Consider the following 13,873-nt stretch of genomic DNA (forward strand, 5'->3'; position numbering starts at 1 on the left):
TTGTTGCCCATGTTGGGCGCATTAATATTCGCGAAGTACGCGTTAATAATGTTCAATGCCATGATATTGCAGGAATATTTCTAAACGCGGCGTAGAAAACCTCAATCACTCACTCACTCAACCAAGTCAGCGAGTCTGCCAACCGATCCCGTTTGTCGCCTCTTGTCGTTCACTAACTCCAGTGCCCTGTTAACCAGATATAAACTCAACATAGAAGATTTACATTTTAGGCTAGAGACAAGTAAAGACACCTGGATCCATTACTATTAAGAGCAAACAAGAATTCAAGAGTGGAACACGTTGGATCTCCCCTCACTCAGAAGTATAAAGCAGCCAGATACACTAAGAACGTTCTGGCCACAAATCGATTATTTACCTCATCGAATACGCATGGACGACAACGTACTGAATAGATTGCGCGAGTCTATCAAAGAGAAGTGTCGCGGCGTTTTTCCACCTATAGGAAATGACCAAGTTCACACCAGACATGTTGAATCATCATACCTCTATGTCAGAATGATGAGATCTGATTGGTCCACGTGATCTTGATAAAATATTGTGCAACTCGCCTTGGAGGGTAATAAATTTCTCAGCGGGGAAAATAAATCTCTTATACCCCGCCACGAGCAATACAGGCTGCACGTGGATTTCTGAGAGGCGGCATAAATCCCTTATACCCCGCTTCAAAACAAAATTCCGCACGCTTTTTTCCGAGGCTGTGGAAGTCACGGGACATAGCACATTTTAACCTCAGCTCGACCGAACAGCTATTTTCTATCAATTTTGAATTTGTGTTAATTTAAAAGGTCACATTAAAACATGTAGGTAAGACAAATTCGTTGTAGCAGGTGTGGTGTGGGATGATTTGTGGTGTGGTGTTGTGTGGGATGTGGTGTGGTGTGGTGTGGTGTGGTGTGGTGTGGTGTGGGATGTGGTGTGATGTGATGTTGTGTTGTGTTGTGTTGTGTGGGATGTGGTGTTGTGTGGTGTGGTGTGGGATGTGATGGGTGTGATGTGGTGGGGGCTAATGGAGTAGCGTGATATGGTGTGGTGTGGTGTTGTGTGGTGTTGTGTGGTGTTGTGTTGTGTTGTGTGGGATGTGGGGTAGCGTGGTGTGGTGTTGTGTTGTGTGGGATGTGGAGTAGCGTGGTATGGTGTTATGTTGTGTGGGATGTGGTGTAGCGTGGTGTGGTGTTGTGTAGGTTGTGGAGTAGCGTGGTGTGGTGTTGTGTTGTGTGGGATGTGGAGTAGCGTGGTGTGGTGTTGTGTAGGTTGTGGAGTAGCGTGGTGTGGTGTTGTGTTGTGTGGGTTGTGGAGTAGCGTGGTGTGGTGTTGTGTAGGTTGTGGAGTAGCGTGGTGTGGTGTTGTGTTGTGTGGGATGTGGTGTAGCGTGGTGTGGTGTTGTGTGGGATGTGGTATGGTGTTGTGTGGGATGTGGTATGGTGTTGTGTGGGATGTGGAGTAGCGTGGTGTGGTGTGGTGTGGGATGTGGTATAGTGTTGTGTGGGATGTGGAGTAGCGTGGTTTGGTGTTGTGTGGGATGTGGAGTAGCGTGGTGTGGTGTGGTGTGGGATGTGGAGTAGCGTGGTGTGGTGTGGTGTGGGATGTGGTATAGTGTTGTGTGGGATGTGGAGTAGCGTGGTGTGGTGTTGTGTGGGATGTGGAGTAGCGTGGTGTTGTGTTGTGTGGGATGTGGAGTAGCGTGGTGTGGTGTGGTGTGGGATGTGGTATAGTGTTGTGTGGGATGTGGAGTAGCGTGGTGTTGTGTTGTGTGGGTTGTGGAGTAGCGTGGTGTGGTGTTGTGTGGGATGTGGAGTAGCGTGGTGTGGTGTTGTGTTGTGTGGGATGTGGAGTAGCGTGGTTTTGTGTTGTGTGGGATGTGGTATGGTGTTGTGTGGGATGTGGAGTAGCGTGGTTTGGTGTTGTGTGGGATGTGGTATGGTGTTGTGTGGGATGTGGAGTAGCGTGGTGTGGTGTTGTGTGGGATGTGGAGTAGCGTGGTGTGGTGTGGTTTGGGATGTGGTATAGTGTTGTGTTGGATGTGGAGTAGCGTGGTGTTGTGTTGTGTGGGTTGTGGAGTAGCGTGGTGTGGTGTTGTGTGGGATGTGGAGTAGCGTGGTGTGGTGTTGTGTTGTGTGGGATGTGGAGTAGCGTGGTTTGGTGTTGTGTGGGTTGTGGAGTAGCGTGGTTTGGTGTTGTGTGGGATGTGGAGTAGCGTGGTGTTGTGTTGTGTGGGATGTGGACTAGCGTGGTGTTGTGTTGTGTGGGTTGTGGAGTAGCGTGGTGTTGTGTTGTGTGGGATGTGGAGTAGCGTGGTTTGGTGTTGTGTTGTGTGGTGTGGGATGTGGAGTAGCGTGGTTTTGTGTGGTGTGGGATGTGGTATGGTGTTGTTTGGGATGTGGAGTAGCGTGGTTTGGTGTTGTGTGGGTTGTGGAATAGCGTGGTGTGGTGTTGTGTGGGGTGTGGGGTAGCGTGGTGTGGTGTGGTGTGGGATGTGGTATGGTGTTGTGTGGGATGTGGAGTAGCGTGGTATGGTGTTGTGTGGGATGTGGAGCAGCGTGGTGTGGTGTTGTGTGGGATGTGGAATAGCGTGGTGTGGTGTGGTGTGGGATGTGGAGTAGCGTGGTGTGGTGTTGTGTGGGATGTGGAGTAGCGTGGTGTGGTGTTGTGTGGGATGTGGAGTAGCGTGGTTTGGTGTTGTGTGGGATGTGGAGTAGCGTGGTGTGGTGTGGTGTGGGATGTGGAGTAGCGTGGTGTGGTGTGGTTTGGGATGTGGTATAGTGTTGTGTTGGATGTGGAGTAGCGTGGTTTTGTGTTGTGTGGGTTGTGGAGTAGCGTGGTGTGGTGTTGTGTGGGATGTGGGGTAGCGTGGTGTGGTGTTGTGTTGTGTGGGATGTGGAGTAGCGTGGTTTGGTGTTGTTTGGGTTGTGGAGTAGCGTGGTGTTGTGTTGTGTGGGATGTGGAGTAGCGTGGTTTGGTGTTGTGTTGTGTGGTGTGGGATGTGGAGTAGCGTGGTTTTGTGTGGTGTGGGATGTGGTATGGTGTTGTTTGGGATGTGGAGTAGCGTGGTTTGGTGTTGTGTGGGTTGTGGAGTAGCGTGGTGTGGTGTTGTGTGGGGTGTGGGGTAGCGTGGTGTGGTGTGGTGTGGGATGTAGTATGGTGTTGTGTGGGATGTGGAGTAGCGTGGTATGGTGTTGTGTGGGATGTGGAGCAGCGTGGTGTGGTGTTGTGTGGGATGTGGGGTAGCGTGGTGTGGTGTTGTGTTGTGTGGGATGTGGAGTAGCGTGGTTTGGTGTTGTTTGGGTTGTGGAGTAGCGTGGTGTTGTGTTGTGTGGGATGTGGAGTAGCGTGGTTTGGTGTTGTGTTGTGTGGTGTGGGATGTGGAGTAGCGTGGTTTTGTGTGGTGTGGGATGTGGTATGGTGTTGTTTGGGATGTGGAGTAGCGTGGTTTGGTGTTGTGTGGGTTGTGGAGTAGCGTGGTGTGGTGTTGTGTGGGGTGTGGGGTAGCGTGGTGTGGTGTGGTGTGGGATGTGGTATGGTGTTGTGTGGGATGTGGAGTAGCGTGGTATGGTGTTGTGTGGGATGTGGAGCAGCGTGGTGTGGTGTTGTGTGGGATGTGGAGTAGCGTGGTTTGGTGTGGTGTGGGATGTGGTATGGTGTTGTGTGGGACGTGGAGTAGCGTGGTGTGGTGTTGTGTGGGATGTGGAGTAGCGTGGTGTGGTGTTGTGTTGTGTGGGTTGTGGAGTAGCGTGGTGTGGTGTTGTGTAGGTTGTGGAGTAGCGTGGTGTGGTGTTGTGTTGTGTGGGATGTGGTGTAGCGTGGTGTGGTGTTGTGTGGGATGTGGTATGGTGTTGTGTGGGATGTGGTATGGTGTTGTGTGGGATGTGGAGTAGCGTGGTTTTGTGTGGTGTGGGATGTGGTATAGTGTTGTGTGGGATGTGGAGTAGCGTGGTTTGGTGTTGTGTGGGATGTGGAGTAGCGTGGTGTAGTGTGGTGTGGGATGTGGAGTAGCGTGGTGTGGTGTGGTGTGGGATGTGGTATAGTGTTGTGTGGGATGTGGAGTAGCGTGATGTGGTGTTGTGTTGGATGTGGAGTAGCGTGGTGTTGTGTTGTGTGGGATGTGGAGTAGCGTGGTGTGGTGTGGTGTGGGATGTGGTATAGTGTTGTGTGGGATGTGGAGTAGCGTGGTGTTGTGTTGTGTGGGTTGTGGAGTAGCGTGGTGTGGTGTTGTGTGGGATGTGGAGTAGCGTGGTGTGGTGTTGTGTTGTGTGGGATGTGGAGTAGCGTGGTTTTGTGTTGTGTGGGATGTGGTATGGTGTTGTGTGGGATGTGGAGTAGCGTGGTTTGGTGTTGTGTGGGATGTGGTATGGTGTTGTGTGGGATGTGGAGTAGCGTGGTGTGGTGTTGTGTGGGATGTGGAGTAGCGTGGTGTGGTGTGGTTTGGGATGTGGTATAGTGTTGTGTTGGATGTGGAGTAGCGTGGTGTTGTGTTGTGTGGGTTGTGGAGTAGCGTGGTGTGGTGTTGTGTGGGATGTGGGGTAGCGTGGTGTGGTGTTGTGTTGTGTGGGATGTGGAGTAGCGTGGTTTGGTGTTGTGTGGGTTGTGGAGTAGCGTGGTTTGGTGTTGTGTGGGATGTGGAGTAGCGTGGTGTTGTGTTGTGTGGGATGTGGAGTAGCGTGGTGTTGTGTTGTGTGGGTTGTGGAGTAGCGTGGTGTTGTGTTGTGTGGGATGTGGAGTAGCGTGGTTTGGTGTTGTGTTGTGTGGTGTGGGATGTGGAGTAGCGTGGTTTTGTGTGGTGTGGGATGTGGTATGGTGTTGTTTGGGATGTGGAGTAGCGTGGTTTGGTGTTGTGTGGGTTGTGGAGTAGCGTGGTGTGGTGTTGTGTGGGGTGTGGGGTAGCGTGGTGTGGTGTGGTGTGGTGTGGGATGTGGTATGGTGTTGTGTGGGATGTGGAGTAGCGTGGTATGGTGTTGTGTGGGATGTGGAGCAGCGTGGTGTGGTGTTGTGTGGGATGTGGAATAGCGTGGTGTGGTGTGGTGTGGGATGTGGAGTAGCGTGGTGTGGTGTTGTGTGGGATGTGGAGTAGCGTGGTGTGGTGTTGTGTGGGATGTGGAGTAGCGTGGTTTGGTGTTGTGTGGGATGTGGAGTAGCGTGGTGTGGTGTGGTGTGGGATGTGGAGTAGCGTGGTGTGGTGTGGTTTGGGATGTGGTATAGTGTTGTGTTGGATGTGGAGTAGCGTGGTTTTGTGTTGTGTGGGTTGTGGAGTAGCGTGGTGTGGTGTTGTGTGGGATGTGGGGTAGCGTGGTGTGGTGTTGTGTTGTGTGGGATGTGGAGTAGCGTGGTTTGGTGTTGTGTGGGTTGTGGAGTAGCGTGGTGTGGTGTTGTTTGGGATGTGGAGTAGCGTGGTGTTGTGTTGTGTGGGATGTGGAGTAGCGTGGTGTTGTGTTGTGTGGGTTGTGGAGTAGCGTGGTGTTGTGTTGTGTGGGATGTGGAGTAGCGTGGTTTGGTGTTGTGTTGTGTGGTGTGGGATGTGGAGTAGCGTGGTTTTGTGTGGTGTGGGATGTGGTATGGTGTTGTTTGGGATGTGGAGTAGCGTGGTTTGGTGTTGTGTGGGTTGTGGAGTAGCGTGGTGTGGTGTTGTGTGGGGTGTGGGGTAGCGTGGTGTGGTGTGGTGTGGGATGTGGTATGGTGTTGTGTGGGATGTGGAGTAGCGTGGTATGGTGTTGTGTGGGATGTGGAGCAGCGTGGTGTGGTGTTGTGTGGGATGTGGAGTAGCGTGGTTTGGTGTGGTGTGGGATGTGGTATGGTGTTGTGTGGGACGTGGAGTAGCGTGGTGTGGTGTTGTGTGGGATGTGGAGTAGCGTGGTGTGGTGTTGTGTGGGATGTGGAGTAGCGTGGTTTGGTGTTGTGTGGGATGTGGAGTAGCGTGGTGTGGTGAGGTGTGGGATGTGGTATAGTGTTGTGTGGGATGTGGAGTAGCGTGGTGTTGTGTTGTGTGGGTTGTGGAGTAGCGTGGTGTGGTGTTGTGTGGTATGTGGAGTAGCGTGGTGTGGTGTTGTGTGGGATGTGGAGTAACGTGGTTTGGTGTGGTGTGGGATGTGGTATGGTGTTGTGTGGGATGTGGAGTAGCGTGGTGTGGTGTTGTATGGGATTTGGAGTAGCGTGGTGTGGTGTGGTGTGGGATGTGGTATAGTGTTGTGTATGATGTGGAGTAGCGTGGTGTTGTGTTGTGTGGGTTGTGGAGTAGCGTGGTGTGGTGTTGTGTGGTATGTGGAGTAGCGTGGTGTGGTGTTGTGTGGGATGTGGAGTAACGTGGTTTGGTGTGGTGTGGGATGTGGTATGGTGTTGTGTGGGATGTGGAGTAGCGTGGTGTGGTGTTGTATGGGATTTGGAGTAGCGTGGTGTGGTGTGGTGTGGGATGTGGTATAGTGTTGTGTATGATGTGGAGTAGCGTGGTGTTGTGTTGTGTGGGTTGTGGAGTAGCGTGGTGTGGTGTTGTGTGGGATGTGGGGTAGCGTGGTTTGGTGTTGTGTTGTGTGGGATGTGGAGTAGCGTGGTTTTGTGTTGTGTGGGATGTGGTTTGGTGTTGTGTGGGATGTGGAGTAGCGTGGTGTGGTGTTGTGTGGGTTGTGGAGTAGCGTGGTGTGGTGTTGTGTGGGATGTGGGGTAGCGTGGTGTGGTGTTGTGTTGTGAGGGATGTGGAGTAGCGTGGTTTTTGTGTTGTGTGGGATGTGGAGTAGCGTGGTTTTTGTGTTGTGTGGGATGTGGTGTGGTGTTGTGTGGGATGTGGAGTACCGTGGTGTGGTGTTGTGTGGGATATGGGGTAGCGTTGTGTGGTGTTGTTGTGTGGAATGTGGTGTGGTGTCGTGTGGGATGTGGTGTGATGATGTGTGGGATGTGAAGTAGCGTGGTGTGGGATGTAGAGTAGCGTGGTATGGGATGTGGTGTGGTGTGGTGTGGTGTGGTGTGGTGTTGTGTTGTGTTGTGTGGAATGTGATGTGGTGTTGTGTGGGATGTGGTGAGATGGGGTGTGGTGTTGTGTGGGATGTGGACTAGCGTGGTGTGGTGTGGGATGTAGAGTTGCGTGGTATGGGCTGTGGTGTGGTGTTGTGTTGTGTGGAATGTGGTGTGGTGTTGTGTGAGATGTTGGGTGGTGTGGTGTAGCGTGATGTGGTGTTGTGTGGGATGTGGAGTAGCGTGGTGTGGTGTGGCTATAATGCCTTCAACATTGTATCAAACCTGTTTAATGGTACTTTTGAATCAACCCCCTAAAGGGTAGAACGCTGTCTCCTATCTATCCGAGGTGAAAATAATGAATTCTTTAGTGCAAATATCCTTTAGCAACCCATTTTGTCATCATTCACACACGCTGGCACATCTTTATCTTCTCGTTAATATTTTCCTTGTCAAGCATTTTGTATTACTGAGACGTTATTCGCCTACATTATATACACCATTTTTATTAAATCCAACAATATTATACTATGATTAGTTTCATCGTACCAATCTATTCTGATACTTGTACAAGCAAGGTTAAAAACTCAAGCTTTTTAAATACCAATAATCCAATACATTAGCTAAACAATTACTGGAAACATTTCAGAACTCATTCTATAGGGTAATTATTGCAATATTTAATCATCATAACCACGTCAATCACGATACCCTATCCGACATTGTAGGATAAGAGTTAAAATTAAACATTTAACGTCGCATCGGCATTATTTCAAACATATAGCGACTACAGCCAAGTTAAACCCAACATAACACATAGACTACAGGGTAATCTGTAATTGTTGTATGTCCTCCGTGATTATAAATGAGGCAGAGGTTAGGAGTTATCTATGACCGTATTATGATCAGAACATAACATAAATCTTCAGATATCAATTTGATATCTCTGATACTTGAACCGTGTGTAGGCAAATCAAACCAAACCAATTCTACCAGTGGCTTCTTGATTAAAATATCCCTTACAAATGCGAGTGCAGATCAAACATCAACGAAATAGAAGTCAGCCTCGATTATCTGCTGAATCGGATTCCGTGGGTCTTAAAGAGCAAATTAGAGTCGAAACATGATATGTATGGACTGACGTTTTGCATACTGCGTAGAGAGCATATCTCTTTCGACAAATGTACGAGAGGTGTTCATTAAAGATTTCCCCTGACCAACTTCCGATGGACCTAGTGGAATGAAACTTGGCATAGGTATTAGTCTTTCTCCACATAGGAACCACCAAGAGTTACACACTTATACAACTATGGAGACCTCGCTTGTAAAAGCCCTCATTTTGCGTCTCAAACCAGGACTTGACTTCAGAAATCAGTGTTTCATCATCTGTGAAACGTTTTCCATTCAAAAATGACTTCATGGTTGGAAAGAGGTGGAAGTCAGATGGTGCAAGGTCAGGAGAGTAAGGAGGATGTGGAAGGATTTCATAGCCACAGGACCGCGCTTCTGTCTGGGCAACATGAGAGTTGTGTACTGGAGCATTGTCTTGCAGGAGACGGACACCTTTGGTCAGCATGCCACGCCTCTTAAGCTTGATAGCGTCCCGCAATTTCCGCAGCAGTGAAGCATAATAAGCTCCTGTAATTGTGGTACCCTTTGCCAATAAATCCATCATCACTACTCCGTGCTGGTCCCAAAACACCGTGAGCATGACCTTGCCTGCAGAGAGTTGGACACGTGCCTTCTTTGGGGGTGGTGACTCCACATGCTTCCATTGCATCGACTGAACTTTAGTCTCAGGATCATAGTGATGAACCCATGTTTCATCCTGTGTGATAAGTCTGTAAAAAAAGTTTGCCTGTTTTTTTTGGCACATGTCCAAAAGATCCTTTGAGCAATTGACTCGTTCCTGCTTTTGGAAAGGTGTGAGCAACCTGGGAATCCATTGTGCAGACACCTTATGCATGTTCAAATTGTCATGGATGATTTTTTCCACAGGCCCTACACTGATCTTGACATCTTGTGCTAACTGGCGAACAGTTATACGTCGGTCTGCCAAAATGGCGGTATCCACTTGATGGATATTGTCCTCATCAATGGCTGAATGGGGGCGACCAGGAATGGCAGCTGTTTCCACAGATGTCCGACCACACTTGAACTGGCGATGCCAGTGTTTAACAACGTCATATGATGGGGCATCTTCCCCATAAGTTGCTTTCATTTCATCGAAAGTTTCTTTTGGTGTGCGACCTTTCAAATATAAAAACCTAATCACTGCTCGGTATTCTACTGGCTCCATTGTCACACCCTACTCGATCATAACACCTGTAAAAGTGGTAAGATTCATAGTTCGGTGCTGCAAATTCAGACATAACCCATAGATACAGTGTACATGTATCATTACACATGTGAAATTTCAACCAAATATGATAACCCTAAGTGGTTTAGGGGAAATCTTTAATGAACACCACTTTAGCACTGTATGCAAGCATGGAACCAATATGAATATGCTGAGTCACTCTAACAGTCCGTGGTTGAAAACAACTCCATGAAGATTACATTCTGGTTGAGTTAAAAGGCAGGGCGTGACAACTTCGGAATGGCCAGCAGTCCGAACATGATCACACAGAAACAAGCGAGCTATAAAAACATATGTTATATCACTGGAAGGATCTCGGGGAGACGAATAATGTGTGTCCCAGTATGTTCACATGTTCATATTAATAAGCTCCAACATTGGCTCAGACAATGCATTACTGCAGAAATGTCTGGCAGAATTTCTTTTCTGGAGAAATAACTGGCAGAATTAATGTTTTTCTTCAGCAATATCTATCGTCAATCTTTGGAGAGTTTATTCAGCAACAGAAGACATTTTCTCTTGTGGGTATTATATTTACCGCTTTCGAGAAAAGTTGATGTGACTTGAAATAGACAATGGAGCAATAACTTGGCCTCATACCTTTGTGTATTAGACAGATGCAAATCCTCAAACCTTGAGCCTAAATCTTAATTTAACTGGTATTGTATACTACAAATACGTATTGGTAGGAATATCTCTGGAAGGCATAAAAAACCTCTAAAATAACACTATACAGCGTTATATTTGTTTGCACAACAGGAATAACAACCGAATACTACCTTCAATCGTCTTCTACGTGCTTTTATAACATTATTGGCTTCTATAACATATCTAAAAAAATAAAATAAGTCATAGTTTGATGGGGAAATCGGCCGTCAAATATTTAGTGTCAGATACATGTAAGTTACAATTGCTTCCTGGCATCCCCTTATCTAAGAATACTACGACATTAATTGTACACTTCTGAAGAAAAATGGTTTAACTTCATTGCGTTAATATAAAGGCATATCGTTCTTTGATGGAAGAGATATACAGATGTAAGCAAAATGTTAATGTACATATTACCATGTTCATAACATCGGGCAAAGTAGGAGATATGTCAACGTCAAGGCTACAAAAATGTTGATTCAAGTTTTTGTCGTCCCCATGTTGGGTTATTTTATTTCACCCCTCTAAAGCATACCAAAGAGGGATGCAGAAACTACGGCGTGTTCAGAATACAGCTGCAAGAAAACTGACAAGGACATCCAAGCGAGAACACATCACTCCAATATTGACTGAACTGCACTGAATGCCAATCCAACAAAGAGTGCCATTTAAACCCGTAGTACTCACTTACATAGCAATGCGTAGTTTTCACTCATGCATACGTACAGGAACTGAAAGCACCATGCATATGGCGATAGGTCATTTCAACATGCTGGCCCATTGCTATGGAACAATCTGCCACAAGACATCCTAGATACAGAAAATCTGACAACCTTTAAAGAGACGCTCAAATCCTGTCTCTTCAAGAGAAGCGTAGACTGGTTTAATCATTAAGCGCATTTTAGAAGTTGTTAAATGGAAAATGCACTTTATTAAATTCTTAATTTAATTTAACTTAATAAGCATGACATCTCTTTGTGTGTACATAAACAAGCAGTTGGGAGATTCAGCTTTTTCCGTGAGACATTATGTGGCTTATATACACGTTCATGAGTGTTTGTGTACCAGGCTCAGCATTATTCCATCTACATGACGCGATATGTAGATAATCCTGTGATTGATATTAGGTACCGTTATGGAGGTTTAGAATTCTGGAACGCATAAGAAAAGCAACGAATTGCGGCTCCTTAGAAGACATGTCCACCATTGCGTTCCACCTTTTTCTTTATTGAATACCATTTCAGGAACAAGTAACGTTAACAATGATTGACTGTACAGTCAACTGATGCTGACTAATAATACATTACATCAACAAGGCTGAAGTGTGCACGTCATTGTCTTTACTCATTCTTATTCTATAGCTCTGCAATGTTGTACATTATGGATCATAAATATAGCAAGCATTTCCTTAGATTACATTAGGGTAAATATCTTCAAAATTAATAACATCTCCAATTGACTTTATTCTACTAACTATTGTAAATGTCCATCAGTACAAGATAATAATTACACATTTGGTTTTATCTTTTGTTGTATTGAAATTGAAAAATCTTTAGAAACTGTTACTAATGCTTAAAGACGGATATACTCTTAGATTAATATCTATTGAAAACCACTGGATTTTCGGTTTAATATTTAATTCATGATCTGATTGTGTTCATTGTGAAATATATATCATTATGCCCGTTATTTGCACGAAAACAACAACAACACATAACCAGATAAATATGTATCACAAAACACGATACAATATCGATAATAGGATATATTACAAATAGATACACAATTACTTCAGTGTCGGAGCTCAATCAAGTTTGGGGACTGTTATATTTTTTTCTAAAGTCTGTCAAGTGGTTAAAGTACATACTCTTCATGCCGGGGTGTCTTCCGTTATAAGGTTGGAATAATTAATGGAAAAGAACCGAGTAAAACCAAATTATCTAACTAACTATTTGAGATTTATGTTTCTTCCCTAAACGCATGGCATCCCATGTGCATCAGTGTAATTTATAAAAGATGCATCAGTGTAATTTATAAAACAATGGCACGACAGAAGTTCTTGAAACGAAATAGGTTTTGTTGTTTACCTCTTCACCTATATTGCCTTTTCTCTTACTTATACAGTCAAGCATACTATAAATGTTAGGACCAGATGTCTATCGTTTCTTCTTTCTTTGCTATTTGTTGTACTCTACCTGCTTGGTTGAATGACTTGGTTCGAATTTCTTGTTGCCTCGAACTAAATTTGAGGTTTCACATTCCACAGTCTTGCGATAATATAGATGTACACTTCAAATTACTCAAAACTTTTAAACAACAAGAAATGTTTCCATGTATTTATTGTTTTGACAGTTTGAAAGACATAACGTTAAAGTAGATTGAAAATGCAACACAAAATAGTTATCGCATCATCTTGGTAGTGTATAGCAATTTAAAAGTCGATTCTCTACGATAAAACATCAGCTGCTTTTGACAAACACATTTAGGTGTGAATAACAAATAGAATCATTATAAGGCTGTAAAAAACACTTTAGATTGAAACTCTGACGTCAGAGATCACGTGATAATTCCTTTTGCGGACACAATGTTACAGATATTGCCCGACAAGGTTTTGTAGGATATAATAATAATAACATAATCTTAATAAATGGCGTTTCGACCTAGGCGTTTCCCCAGATGACAGTGGCATATCCGTGTATACATCCCAACAACGTTTGTGATAAGATAATGGTGTATGCTCAAGGATGTTCTATTACCAGTTTAATGTCAATGGTGTAGGCGAAAGGAGAACACATCCTTGAACTGAACGACCGTGTCCCTGTATCTGCATGTACACCTCCCCACCCACACATCAACCACTGCAGGTCGTCAAACCATAAGTGAACCACAAGTGATCGGGGGATTTGATCGAAAAAGAGTTTTGTCTCCGAAATTCCTTAAAAATAATAATTAGGCTTTATACCTAGGAAAAAATGCCTGCCACTAAAATTACATTGTTGCAATGTGTTTTCAGAAAAAAACGTTCAGGTTCGTGTTTTTAAAAAAACAAACAAATTGGTTTTGCACTCAATCTGAATTTTTTTTATCTATAATCGATATAAAAGACCAGTCCCCCCAAAAACAACAACCAAAACAACAACAACAACCAAAACAACAACAACAACAACAACAAAACTAACAAAAACAAACAACAACCCCGCCCCACCCCCAGAATATCAAATGGTCGGGCTCTTAGGCAGTGAACATTTTGTTCACTTCGTGTTTTGTTAGATTGTTTATCGCTATTAAAGTTATTGTATTTTGTTTCCAGAAGATTCGTATTTTTTTGCATGCTGAAAATGTACATGCATGTTTCATTTCGGTAGGTACATATGTCAGTTATATCCCTGTACAGGTGTTTCTGTAGAAGAGGTACTCTCCAATTCAAATGTTCCTTCATGTCAAACAAAGTTCTCTTTAGAATTGTTTGATGGACTAACCTTAAGGTAATACATCTATTTCTATTTCCAGGGATAATAATCTTGTCTGGATATTTCTATTTGCAGTGATAATCATCTACTCTGGGTATTTCTATTTGCAATGATAATCATCTACTCTGGGTCTTTCTATTTGCAGTTTGATCATCTTGTCTTGATATTTCTATTTGCAGTGATAATCATCTACTCTGGGTATTTCTATTTGCAGAGTGATCATCTTGTCTGGATATTTCTATTTGCAATGATAATCATCTACTCTGGGTATTTCTATTTGCAGTGTGATCATCTTGTCTGGATATTTCTATTAACAGTGATCATCCCCTAGTCTTGATATTTCTGTTTATAGTGATAATCATCTAGTCTTGATATTTCTATTTGAAGTGATAATCATCTAGTCTTGATATTTCTGTTTATAGTGATTATCATCTTGTCTATA

The sequence above is a fragment of the Haliotis rufescens genome, unplaced genomic scaffold, assembly GCF_023055435.1.
Source record: "Haliotis rufescens isolate VD_foot unplaced genomic scaffold, xgHalRufe1.0.p SCAF_4, whole genome shotgun sequence".
Classification (NCBI taxonomy): Eukaryota; Metazoa; Mollusca; class Gastropoda; order Lepetellida; family Haliotidae; genus Haliotis; species Haliotis rufescens.